Source organism: Bemisia tabaci, chromosome 10 (assembly GCF_918797505.1).
Source record: "Bemisia tabaci chromosome 10, PGI_BMITA_v3".
NCBI lineage: Eukaryota > Metazoa > Arthropoda > Insecta > Hemiptera > Aleyrodidae > Bemisia > Bemisia tabaci.
In genome coordinates this window covers 41744347-41756547 of record NC_092802.1, presented here as the reverse complement: position 1 = coordinate 41756547, position 12201 = coordinate 41744347, and the positions used below count along the sequence as shown (strand labels likewise).

Below are 12201 nucleotides of genomic sequence, written 5' to 3'. Positions count from 1 at the left end.
CATTTCCATCGATAAAATGTTCATTTTTGAGGAAAGCTATGAATACTTTTCCTTGAAATGTTCAGGAACTATAGGTGAAATTGCGAACAAAATTATCTAAAAAATTGAAAGGAAAATATTCACGAGTTAACCAGGAAATACGTATTTTATCAAATGAAATTTGGCAACTCCTGAAGGCTCATACGGCGTTCTTCCTAATTCCGTTGACCACGTCCGTGCCCGGGTCATGCCATCTTCCTCGACCCCTGATGACGGGATCGCATCTGGTCCACCCGCCGCCCGCCGCCGTCGCGCTTTCCATACTCCCGTGCTAAGGAAGAACGCCGTATCAACATTCGAGAGTTGCCAAATTTCCCTTAATAAAACACGTACTTTTGACAACATTCGCGCATAGTTTTCCTTGAAATTTGCAGATATTTTAGATTGAATGGACCGAGTTTAACAGAAAGGAACCAAGCCACATCAACGATTGCCAAGTTTAACTGGGCAATTAAATTTTTTACGAGAGAACGGTTGTTCGGATTTCTTTGAAAATTTTAAGGAATTTGCTTCGCACCACGGAGAATTTTCACTGAAATTTGCACGAAAATCCACACAACCGTTTTCATGTAAAAAATTAAATTGCCCAATTAAATTTGGCAATCGCTGATGTGGCTTGGTTCCTTTCTGTTTAACGCGGTCCAAATTGCGCACAAAATTGTCTGAAAATTTTGGAAAATAATACTCGCAATTTTCCCAGTAAATTCGGTTTATATAACAGGAAACTTGGCAACGTCTGAGGGCTCATACGGCGTTTTTCCTTAGCACGGCAGTGTAGACGGCCACGTCGCGCGCGCGCGCGTTCTAGTTCCTCGAAAGTAAATCACCGTCGTTGTTGCCGATGTGTCCACGCGGATAACCTCATCCCGGTCGGCGTCAGCGCAGGCGATTGGGTCAACGGGCTACTGAACAAGGTACAAGCTGCCGTCTTAGCCATGAGAGGAGTAAGTGTCAAATCAAAATCGAGTTTCCTTCTTACACCGCAATCACACGCTGAATGTGGGAGCTGAATGTGGCTTGAATGTGGAAGTCATCGGCCCGATGCCTGAATTTTGCGCGTGACGCGCAAAATTCAGCAACGATTCTCAGCAACCATCGGACCAATTTTGAATTTGTCTGAACTATTCGAGTAGATTTGATACACATCTGGATGAAAATAACTCGAATTTGCTAAATTTCAGCCGTTGGGCGATGACTGTTGACTTCCACATTCAGGTGCTAAATTCAGCGTCTGATTGCGGGATAAAGTCGCCTGATCTCTTTCAGATGAAACAGAGTTGCCACAGAATGTAGAAAGTGAAATTCCCTGACATTTCCCTGATTTCCCTGACACACTTTGGTGGAATTGCCTGAAAATTGAAAATGTGACTGCTGGTTAAGGCATAATTGAAAATAGTTTTCAGGCAAAAGTTGTTGTTCGAAATCTGAAACCCATTCTAGAAAGCAAATGAAGGTGATTTAACAAATTTTTCCTGACATTTCCAGGTCTACCTTGACTTTCTAAAATTTCCTACATTTCTAGGTTTTCCCTGACTGTGGCACCCTGATGAAAGCACTAAAATAGCTAACAGCAAAATTCATCTCAATCGCATAAAAACGAGACATGTGAGAAAACCGTAAGTGCGCACATAATGACGTAGTTTAAGGCAAGGCAGCAGTAAGTGACAATATTCCTCCAGAGCCGATGAAATTAGTGCTTTCATGTAAAGTGCCGCCCTCTCTTGCCAATTTCTAACCTGAAAATGAGTTTGTTGTTTGTCCAAAACGCTACCACGAAAGCATGCAAAAGATATCACTTACGGCTGTCTTGCCTACCACAAGCCTATCATGAAAATGAAAAATACCCTGTTTATGTAATGGAAATAAAATCAGTCGGTTTTTAATCAACCAAACGATTCCTAGGAGTCTTTGGGACGGTTAGTGGGAATTCGAGAAAGAACGGAGGCTTCTTTCAATAAAATTTTCCGGTCAGAAGCTTCTGAGCTCGTTGTCTCGAAACTTCATTTTTGCACTTACTGCACTTCGCCATGACGGCAGAATGGGTCAGTTGCGCTGGTCGCAGAATCGTGTTTTGATGCTTGATTCTAGCAGATAAGCTAAAATAATAAGACTTGTCCAAACAGCGACTTTCCACGTTCAATATTGACCGAGATATCACGCTTGGAAACATTGAGTTTATGACGTCATCCACCGCGGCAGTGACAGCCCTGGTTTCTTCCACCTTGCTTTCATCAGTCAGGAAAACACACATTTGCTCTGGTTACGCGACGTGTAACTCGTATGAAAGCAAGGTGGATGAAACCAGGGTGTCACTACCGCGGTGGATGACGTCAGAAACCGAATTTTTCAAGGCAAGATATCTCGGTTAATGTTGAACGTAGAAAGTTACTGTTTAGACAGATCTTATCATTTTCAGCATCTAACAGAATCAAAGATCAAAACAAAATCCTGTGACCATCGCAACTGACCCATCCCATTGGAGCATTCCGATAAATTGAATTCCCCTCTAACACGAAAGAAATAATAGCTTACTTGAATCTAATCGCGCCCTACAGTGGGTTAGGTGCGCTTCTTGATGAAGGGAACATTCCTCGATTAAGGAGTTTCCGAAAACCGTTGTGGTGCGCGATTTGATTCAAGTGCCTAAGCTGTTGTTTTCTTTTGAGTGCGGGAAATTCAAATTTCCTGTATCCAATGTAAACCGAAGTAGTTAATTAGTTGATTTCAATAATGTTGTGGCGCAAATCGTGTTTTACGTGAAGTTATAGTAAGGAAACTACTCCTAGAATACTTAATTTTGTACCTTGTCTGAAAAAAAAAATCGGGAAAAGTAAATGAAAAGCGGGCCGGATATTGACATTGATAGACAAAGCGACAGACAAAGAAGACAAAAGGGATGTGGAAGGATCCTATAGGAGGAAGCGGGCGGTTGAAATGGACAAAGGAGGTAGGTAATAGACTAATTAACGACAACCCGCAAGAGATTCTATAATTAGTCCATCATTTTCCCCCTTTGACTATAGGAACCGCACCCGTTTCAACCAAAGGATCGGTCCATACTCCTTATATCTTCTTTGTCTATCGCTTTATCTATCAATTTCAATAATCAGCCCGCAGGTCGACTCGCATATCCCGCACTTACGCAGAGGCTCCCGTTAAACAAGATTCCACATGACATGACCTAGGACATGTTGCAAGGTGGATTGGGTGGATTTTCGGGTTAAATTTGACAAGGGCGCAGATTTGAGTCTCACCAAGAGAGAAAACGCAGCCACGAGGAAGCGCTGGATTGTCTTCTTGTCTCACGTCGCACGAGAGGTCGTACCTCGATTTCTGCATGAGCCCCAGAAAGCATGGATTTATATGTAAAACAGGGCTCACTTGGAAATCCAGATACGTTCTTACGTCAGCGGGGCGCAGTTGAGTCACGAGGCGGGAATGATGGATTGTCGATATTATCTCATTTGAGGTAGTGGTAAAGAATCGATTATTTAGGCGCTCGTTTGAACACCCTGTTTATCGATCCTTTTCCATAGATTTAAATGGCAGATCAATGGATAAATCGCAAAGGAGCCACGCCGCTGGCGACGTTATCACCCGCTGTTGGTTCCACGCGACAACTGCTTCGATCGCGCGTCATAGACGTCGCACCACCGGTTTTTGGCCAACTGCCAACTGGTTGCATACGTTCGTAAAGGAAAGGAACCGAGTGTTCCGACATTGTGTGCAACCAACGGCGATTTGTGGAAGTTGGCAACGCTGATTTTCCTCCATTTAAATCCATCGGAAATATCGATTTCAGGTGAGGCAAGCTCCCTCACCCGGAATCGATTATTTTACATACGTTTAAATGGAGGAAAAACAGAGTTGCCAACTTATACCGGTAAGGAGAGGAACGGAACGAAGTGCTTCGACATTAATATAAACTAAGATCCAAAATACGACTCACATGCACGTCTGTAGGGTGTACGAGTCTCATCTCGGCCTAACCTGAAACATTCGAAAAATATCATTGAAAGCAGCTCCATCGAAACATAAATCTTATAATAAAAGTTCTCTTGGCAAACGACTGGAGTACATTTTGCAATACATGGCGACTATTTCTGGCTCATTTTAGGGACGAAATTTGTGCCATTCATTTCCCTGCACAGATATAGGTGCTTTCACGAATGAAACAAAAATAGTAGTTCCTTATTGCAGGATGTTGACGAAAATCTCTCTTGGAAAATGGATCGAGGAATTTTGACGAGGAAACATGCATCAGCATAATGATATTTCAGCACTAACTTGGAAGTGCATATGGACATATTCCTATCAAACAGAACTATGTGCACTATGACGTGAGCCCTGTTATGCGTGTATTCTTATGGGTCTCAGGGCTCATGTCTTTAATGCACATAGTTCCGTTTGCCAGAAATACGTCCATATGTTCGGAGACTTAAACTCAAGAGAAGAAAAGTAGATAAATGCATGAAAACATCTTTGCTGGTCTTTACCAGATAAAAACGGGAGCTTTTCACACAGGGTTTTCCACTTTCATTCGATATTTTCTCCTTCAATCCCCACCCGAGAACCCTTCCCCCTTAACCCGTTATATCAAAAACATAGGAGAAAAAACAGGAAACAAGGCTAAAAAGGACACATAAAAATCCGAGAAGTTTCGGCTCAAAACTGAGCCATTTTCAGTCGGAAGAATGAACATAAGATATAAAAATTCCAAATAGAAACCTTCTATAGCTTCTCTTTGTTTTGATTTTGTCGGCAATCATGTGGATTGCATTTCGCAAAAAGGAACCACTAGCATTGCAATGTTGCTAAGATTGTGCAACTTCTTTTGTCTTGAAGGAAAAAACCCGATTATCCCTTAATAGTTTCTATTTTACTCGCTAAAAACTGTAAATTTAAGACAGAAATTACCATCTAAATTTTATAGTTTTTCAAAATTTCCGCAATTTTATTGCAAAGGATGAAGTTGCACAATCTTAGCATCATTGCAATGCTAGTGGTTCCTTTTTGCAAAATGCAATCCATGTAGTCTGCAGGTTTCTATTTGGAATTTTTATATTTTATTTTTATCCTTTCGACTGAAAATGGCTCAGTTTTGAGTCGAAACGTCTCGGATTTTTATGTGTACTTTTTAGCCTTGTTTCCCGTCTTTTCTCCTATGTTTTTGATATCATCATTGTCACGAGCTGCTGCTTTAGAAATGTTAACCTTAGCCCGTTAAACCCGTTGTGAGGTTTCAAAATTTTTGTAGTAAAATCACCGTGTCAACATCCTGATATGGAAAATCTTCACGAGGAAACATGCATCATTAAAATATTTCAGCAATAAGGGCTTTTTAGAGCGTGCAATCGTGCATGTGTCCGGAGACTTGAACGTAGGAGTAGAAAAGTATAGATGAATGCAAAAAAACATTTCTGTCGATCGTCACCAGATTCATACGGGAGCTTTAACCGGGGGTAAATTTTCCTCATTCATTTAATCTTTCTCTCTTTCTCTCTGGAAAAAAAAAAACTCTGAACTCGAGAGTAAAGCTGGAAAATTTGTAAATATTTTTCCTCCAACTTTTCAGATAACTTTGTTCGCAATTCCAAGTAAAGTCCCTGAAAATTTCAAGGAAAAATATTCTTAGTTTTCCTCAAAACTAATGATAAAACACGAATTCTCTGGCAAACTTGAGAATATTTCCCTTCCGATTTTTTTTTAGATAATTTCGCTAGCATTTTCACCTTAAGTTCCTGAATATTTAAAAGAAAAGCATTTATAACTTTCCACAAAAATAAACATTTTATCGAAGGGAATTTGGCAACACTCAAATGTCCATACGGCGTTTTTCCTTAGCACGGCAGCGTTGCTCGGGGGCCCGGCCCGGGCTGTTCCGCAGCTTTTGTGTTGGAGCCACGACGCACAGTGGATCCAGCCAATCAGAGAGGTCGGACATGAATGTTTTCACTAAAACTGCAAATTTCGATGTATACTTGCTCAAATTTTAAAATTTTTAAGGGTTGCTTCCAAGTGAAAATTTCACGAGGAAACCAATGGAACCACTTTCAAAACCTCAAAATAGAGGTCGACTGACATTTGATCAACTGCAATTTTATCTTTCGCAATTAAGTTCGTGGGTGCTTCTGAAGAAATTTCACGAAACGACGAACCACTTTTAACCTCAATTTTTGTAAGAAAAGTTATAAGCTTTAAAGTTTCCAATTTTTGTCCGACTTTTTCCATTGACGCGACCCCTGTGCGACGCTCGACGGGCACGGAGTAGTGGGAGCCAACTTTCTCTGTCGAAAAAGCGTGAGCCCGCAGCTGGGCGCCCGGGCGCTTTGCCGTGCTAAGGAAAAGCGCCGTACGAGTATCCAGGCGTTGCCATATTTCCTTCGATAAAAAACGAATTACCTGAAAAAATTCGGAATATTTTCCTTCAATGTTTCAGAGAATTTTGTTTGCAATTCAATCTAAAATATCAGAAAATTTCAAGGAAAAATATGCTCGACTTTCTTAAAAGATACGCGTTTCATTCGGAGAAATTTGGCAACTCTCGAAGGTTTATACGGCGTTCTTCTTTAGGACGGAGTTGGAGATCGCTTTAAGTCGGGCGTGACTGACCATACCGTCACCGCCAACGCACAGTGGCTCAAATCAGTAGGAGAAGTCGGACATAATTTGGAAACTTTAAACGCTTATAACTCCGTTTACACAAAAATTTGAGGTTCTAAAAGTGGTTTCATAGGTTTCATCGTAAAATTGTCTTCAAGAGGCACCCCTTGAAATTTTAAATGAGACAAAATAAACATAAAAATGTGCAGTTTTAGTCAAAAATGTCATGTCCGACCTCCCTAATTGACTCGATCCACCGTGCGACGCGACGCCTTCCCGAGGGCAAAAAGAGCATGAAGCCATTCTACTGCCGTCCTAAGGAAAAACGGCGTATGAGCCTTCAGATGTTGCCATATTTCCTTCACAGGGTTGCCACAGAATATGATAAATTAAATTCTCTCACATTTCTCTGATTTCCCTGACACCTTTTGGTGAAATTCCCTGACCATTGAACAAATGCCAGATTTTTTTAAAAAAAAGACTGATAGAGCCATATTTCCTTCACAGGGTTGCCACAGAATACGATAAATTAGATTCTCTCACATTTCTCTGATTTCCCTAACACCTTTTTGACATTCCCTGACCATTGAACAAATGCCAGACTTTTTAAAAAAAAGACCGATAGAATTAGTTCTCAGGCAAAATTTGTTGTTCGAAACGTCAAATCCAGCACTCGAGAAAACAATAGAAGGTGATTTGACGATTTTCCCGGACGTTTCCAGGTTTCCCTGACATTTCCCGGTATTCCCTGACTGTGGCAAGGTTGCCTGCATTCAATAAAAGTCAAAAACCGGGAAAATTGTGAATATTTCTGTTCAAAGCTTGCGGGCAGTTCTGTTCGGGATTTTATCTGAAAGCCCTGAAAATTTCAAGGAAAAAAATGCAAAACTTTCCTCACTAAAACATGTTTTATTCGAGGAAATTTGGCAACTCTCGATCCCTCTTACGGCGTTCTCCCTTAGCATGGCAATCTACTCCGTTGGCATTTTTCCTTCCATCAGAGCGTCTGCCACCATTTTAAAATCGGCCAACTCCCTCTTCACAACCATCGAAATAGTGCGAGCATATCCACGGCTAAGGGACCGTTCTTAAATAACGTAACGCTCCAAGGAGGGGGGGGGGGGGGGTCTTTGCACGAGAGTATCCATACACATAAGCCTTGTGTATTATACAGACAAAATCGAAGAAAATCCGACAAATTTGAATGAACATGAACTATCATGAATTGCAAATGCGGTAAGGACAGATCTCTAGTGCGCTCGGTCCAAGTTACATGACTCTCAACGGCGAGGCGTGAAATATCGATGATCGATATTTCCTCATTTGAAGCTATGGCAGTGAATCGAATTGTAAGGCGCTCATTGCGAACACCCTATCTATCGATTCTTTTCCATGGGTTTAAACGGCAGACCAATCGATAAATCGCAGAGACGCCACCACTGCATGACTTGATTCGTTATGGTTCAACTGCGGCTAATATGAGGATCTAATTGGACGCATTTCTGTCAAACGGAACTAAGTGCATTATGACGTGAGCCCTATTATGCATGTTTTCTTATGAGTCTCAGGGCTCATGCCTTAATGCACTTAGTTCCATTTGATAGAAATACGTCCAATTGAGAAGACCCTTGAACGCCCTTCGAGGGGCTATTCGAGTCTGAGTCGGCCTCAATGCGACTGATCGAAACCTGGAGAATCGGTTCACGGGCGCATTTTGGATCAGGGGCAGAGACGAGGAGGAACTGGATCACTGTGCTGCTGTGCTAGGGAAAAACGCCATATGAACCTCCGATAGTAGCCGAATTTCCTTAAATTAAATACGAATTTTCAGGAAAACTTGTGAATATTTTCCGTTCAATTTTCGGAGAATTTTCTTCGTGATAAGATCTAAATTGAGGACACCGCACCAAGAACAGCCTATAACTGGAAACCGCGTTTTCAGAAAAACGTATTTAAAGTTTTGTTCTTGATGTATTGCGCAGACTTTTCTATGCAGGTACCCTGTTTTGGTGTTTTTGGGTGACCTAACCCTTCTATTGAAGGATGCCGGGTAGATTTTTCGATACATTTTGGGTTTACACTCTAATATATTTAATTTAAAAAAACGGTTTATAGGCCATTATTACGCCCAACAGTCATTTTGGTGGCAATATGAAGTATAAATCATTTTAATCACGCATGATTAACACAAAATGAAAGAATATCGATGGTGAGTAAAGAAAGGGGTAACTAGCATCTTAGGCCCTTAAGTTTATAGGCCCGTTTATAGGACGTTCTTGCACCCATCGATCCAGAGGCCTGACTTAACTCGGAAAAAAAAGGTTTTTGGACCTCGAGCCGTTACCTATCTATATTCTATCGCTACCACAGCATAGTCCAGGGTAAGTAGAATCCGAAAAGCAGATGGGCGTAATAACGACCTATACGCCTAGAGGCTGTTCTTGGTGCGGTGTCCTGAATTGTAACCTTCTGTCGCATTTCTAAGGCGCAATGATACAACTATTTGAACTCTCCGGAATGCGTGAGGTATCACGCCGCATTTGAAGGCGTTTTCAAAACAGCCAAGTTCCGATACCCGGATTATCGTTTTGCATACTTCATATTCTTTTGTTATATTCCGTACCACTTGTTTATTTTTAATCCTCGTATAAAAACCACCCATTTGCTAAATACAATTCTAGCTGGAGCGCACTTCAGCTATGCATTCACGACTGCAAAATTGTCAAAGGAAATCGACAAGGCCAGCGTGTATGAAGACTATTTCAATTATTATCTGACAATGGAGAATTTGCATGCAAATGTTTTATTGCTTCGTCTGAAAGTGCTGAAAGAGCTCAGTTCACAGTATTTTTTATAATTTTTTTCTGATATGGGAAATAGTGTAAAAATAGATTTAAAAGTGAGAAAATGCACCGCCTCGTGACGTCATCTGGCAGCATTTCCCATTTAAACGCACGTATTTTAGCAGATTAGATCATTTTGTCATATCTTCTCCAATAATCGTTCAATTCATGAACCAATGGTACCCTCATGTTCAGTTCACTCAGTAGTTTCCACTTCAACGCGGAATGGGTCACTAAACCATGAACGAATTTTGACTTGCGAATATAGTTTTCTGAAGGAAAATGACGCGTATAACACGATGCGAACATTAAAAACGCGAACAAGTAACTCAATTATCGAGAAATGCGCAGTTCAAATCGCTCAACTTATACGCAAATTTAAAACGCCCCGGTTTCGCGCCGCACCGAATGATGTCATCCGGCACCAATCAGAGGCGGGCACGGGTTTCCACGACGTCCGTCAAATGTCTATCTACTCTTCGTATATGAGAACAATACTAAAGTCGAAATTATATCTTTTGAATTCAAGACTAGAATCTCATTCATATGTTAGCTGTAATAAACAAGCAACAACTCCACATTGAAATACGTTTTATTTTAACAAACATCAGAGGAAAATGAGAGAAGATTGCGATATGACTACCGCAGTACATCAACCGCGTCAGTTTCCCGCCATTCGGGTGCGTTTGAAAAGTCTTGCAGTTTTTAGATTTTTCAAAAGCGGTTTTCTCCGCGTTTTTGGCTCCATGAAAATGCGGAAAAATCACCACGTTATCTCCTCACATAGTACTTTCAGAATATTCAATAAAATAAACAAGGTTTAGTGACCCATTCATCAAATTTTAGACACCTGCAAATTCTCTATTTCAAGAGAAAATATTCAAAACTCTCCTCAAAAATACACAAAATAAACAAACACGAAATTTTTAGAGGTTACATTTTGACAATAATTCAAGAAATTTGGCATCGATGTGAGGAGCGCGGAGTAAGGACCCCGAGACCTCGTGCCGGATTAGGACGGCGACGCGGACGGGACGGGACGTCGAGACCGAGGTCCGCCATCGTTGACGTCACGCCGTCTACACGACCGCGACCCCCCCCCCCCCACCACGCCCCCTCTTCCCCCGGTCACAACCCTCACCTCCGCGGTGAACGACTGATAACAGTCGCGCAGCGGAGACGAACACGATGTGGCAGCGTTGCAAAATGCACCACATTTTCAGATTGGAAACCAGTGTTCGAAACTCACCTTTGAGTTTCAGGAGTCATGCGGCTCAACAAGCTCGATTTTTAGGGGCTATTGAAGATTTCTTAGGGGCCAAATTGACTTTTTGCCTGTATATCACGGCGCATTTAGTGAAAAGTTAGACGCGAGATGTTTTGGTAACGGGACGAATTGCTGTAACTTGCGAGAAATTTCGAAAAATCACCAAACAGAAAAATTTGGATTTTTTCCGGGGGAGGGGGGGGGGGGCGCAATTTTTAGGGGCCACGTTGCTGTGCTGCACTGTGCCGAGTCTGTTTACCTTGCAATCAGTCTCGGTCTCGCAATAACAGCGAATCGACGGCTCATTTTTATTTTTTCCGGTTGAAAATGAAATTGTTAATATTTTGAAACGTTCCGGGTTTTTGTTTATCCTTTGTTGTTTTTTGGCAGCCTTTTCCCCAAATTAAGTTGTTATTTTATTGGCGCAGAACCTTTATCTTTTAGGCGCCATGACCGATTTTTTAGGCGCATTTGGCGCGTTGGCGCCTGTGAGATTTTTGGTTTATCTTAGAACTTGCCGTTCAATGACCTCATGCAGGTAGATGTTCTTCATTTATGAACCAGAAATCGTAGTTCCTTATCGAAAAATGCAGTCCGAGTAAACCATCAAAGAGTAAATGGCCATACTGCCTATTTCTAGCTCATCTGGAAAACGCAAAAATATCGTCATTGCCCGAGCGAAGAAACGCAACTCCACTCCCAGGTTGAAAAATTGACTCGAGCAATTCGCGATGTTCACAAGAATGTTCCTGCGCAATTTGTGTCCGAAAACTTCTGAACTGTCCATCGGAAAAGAATGAGTGTTTTCAGTGAGAAATGCGCACGGTTCTCTTCTTAAAAATGCGGCTCGTGAGGGGCGATTGTGGTCAAATTGTAATGGAGTTAAGTTCCTTAGTCATGGAGGTACGTTCTTTGGTGATGGAGTTACGTTCTTTGGTGATGGAGTTACGTTCCTTGGTGATAGTTACGTTCCTCGGTGATAGAGTTACGTTCTTTGGTGATGGGGTGCTAGGTCATTTTTCCTAAAAAATTTTTTCCTACATCAGGTTTTCCTATTACTTTTTTCCTACTCGTTTTTTGTCCTATTACAGTAAGTCCTACGAGTGAGATGTCCCACTGGCTTTTTTCCTAAGGGTGTTTGTCCTAATAATCCAATAATAATTGAAACGTAAACATGAGTAGAGTAGAGGGAAATTTTTCAGAAAGAGTAAAGTTTTCTCAGCGAGCCGAATATAAGTGCGTGAACAGGAGACATTACAAGCTGAGCCTTCTATACCCTCAATATAAGGAGGAGGATGAAGCTCCACTACTTACGGGCATGCGGCCACAACTTTAACTTGTGAGGTACCTATGTTGTTTTTTTACTTTCTCGATCCCCTAGTTTTAAAATTGAATTTAGGACAAATGCCCCTAGGAAAAAAGCCAGTAGGACATCTCACTCGTGGGAGT

General features: G+C 41.5%; 1 protein-coding gene across 3 annotated transcripts in view; it reads right to left on the bottom strand.

The window, feature by feature from the left end:
• Positions 1-12201, bottom strand: part of LOC109031941 (uncharacterized) — a 73411-nt gene that overhangs the window by 18858 nt on the left and 42352 nt on the right. For 2 of the 3 annotated variants that reach the window (XM_072305262.1, XM_072305261.1), the window contains one exon: positions 3989-4029. The exons of the other annotated variant lie outside the window; for it this stretch is intronic. The gene's annotated coding sequence lies outside the window, so the exon portion shown is untranslated. The remainder of the gene's footprint in view (positions 1-3988; positions 4030-12201) is intronic. 3 annotated transcript variants of the gene reach the window in all.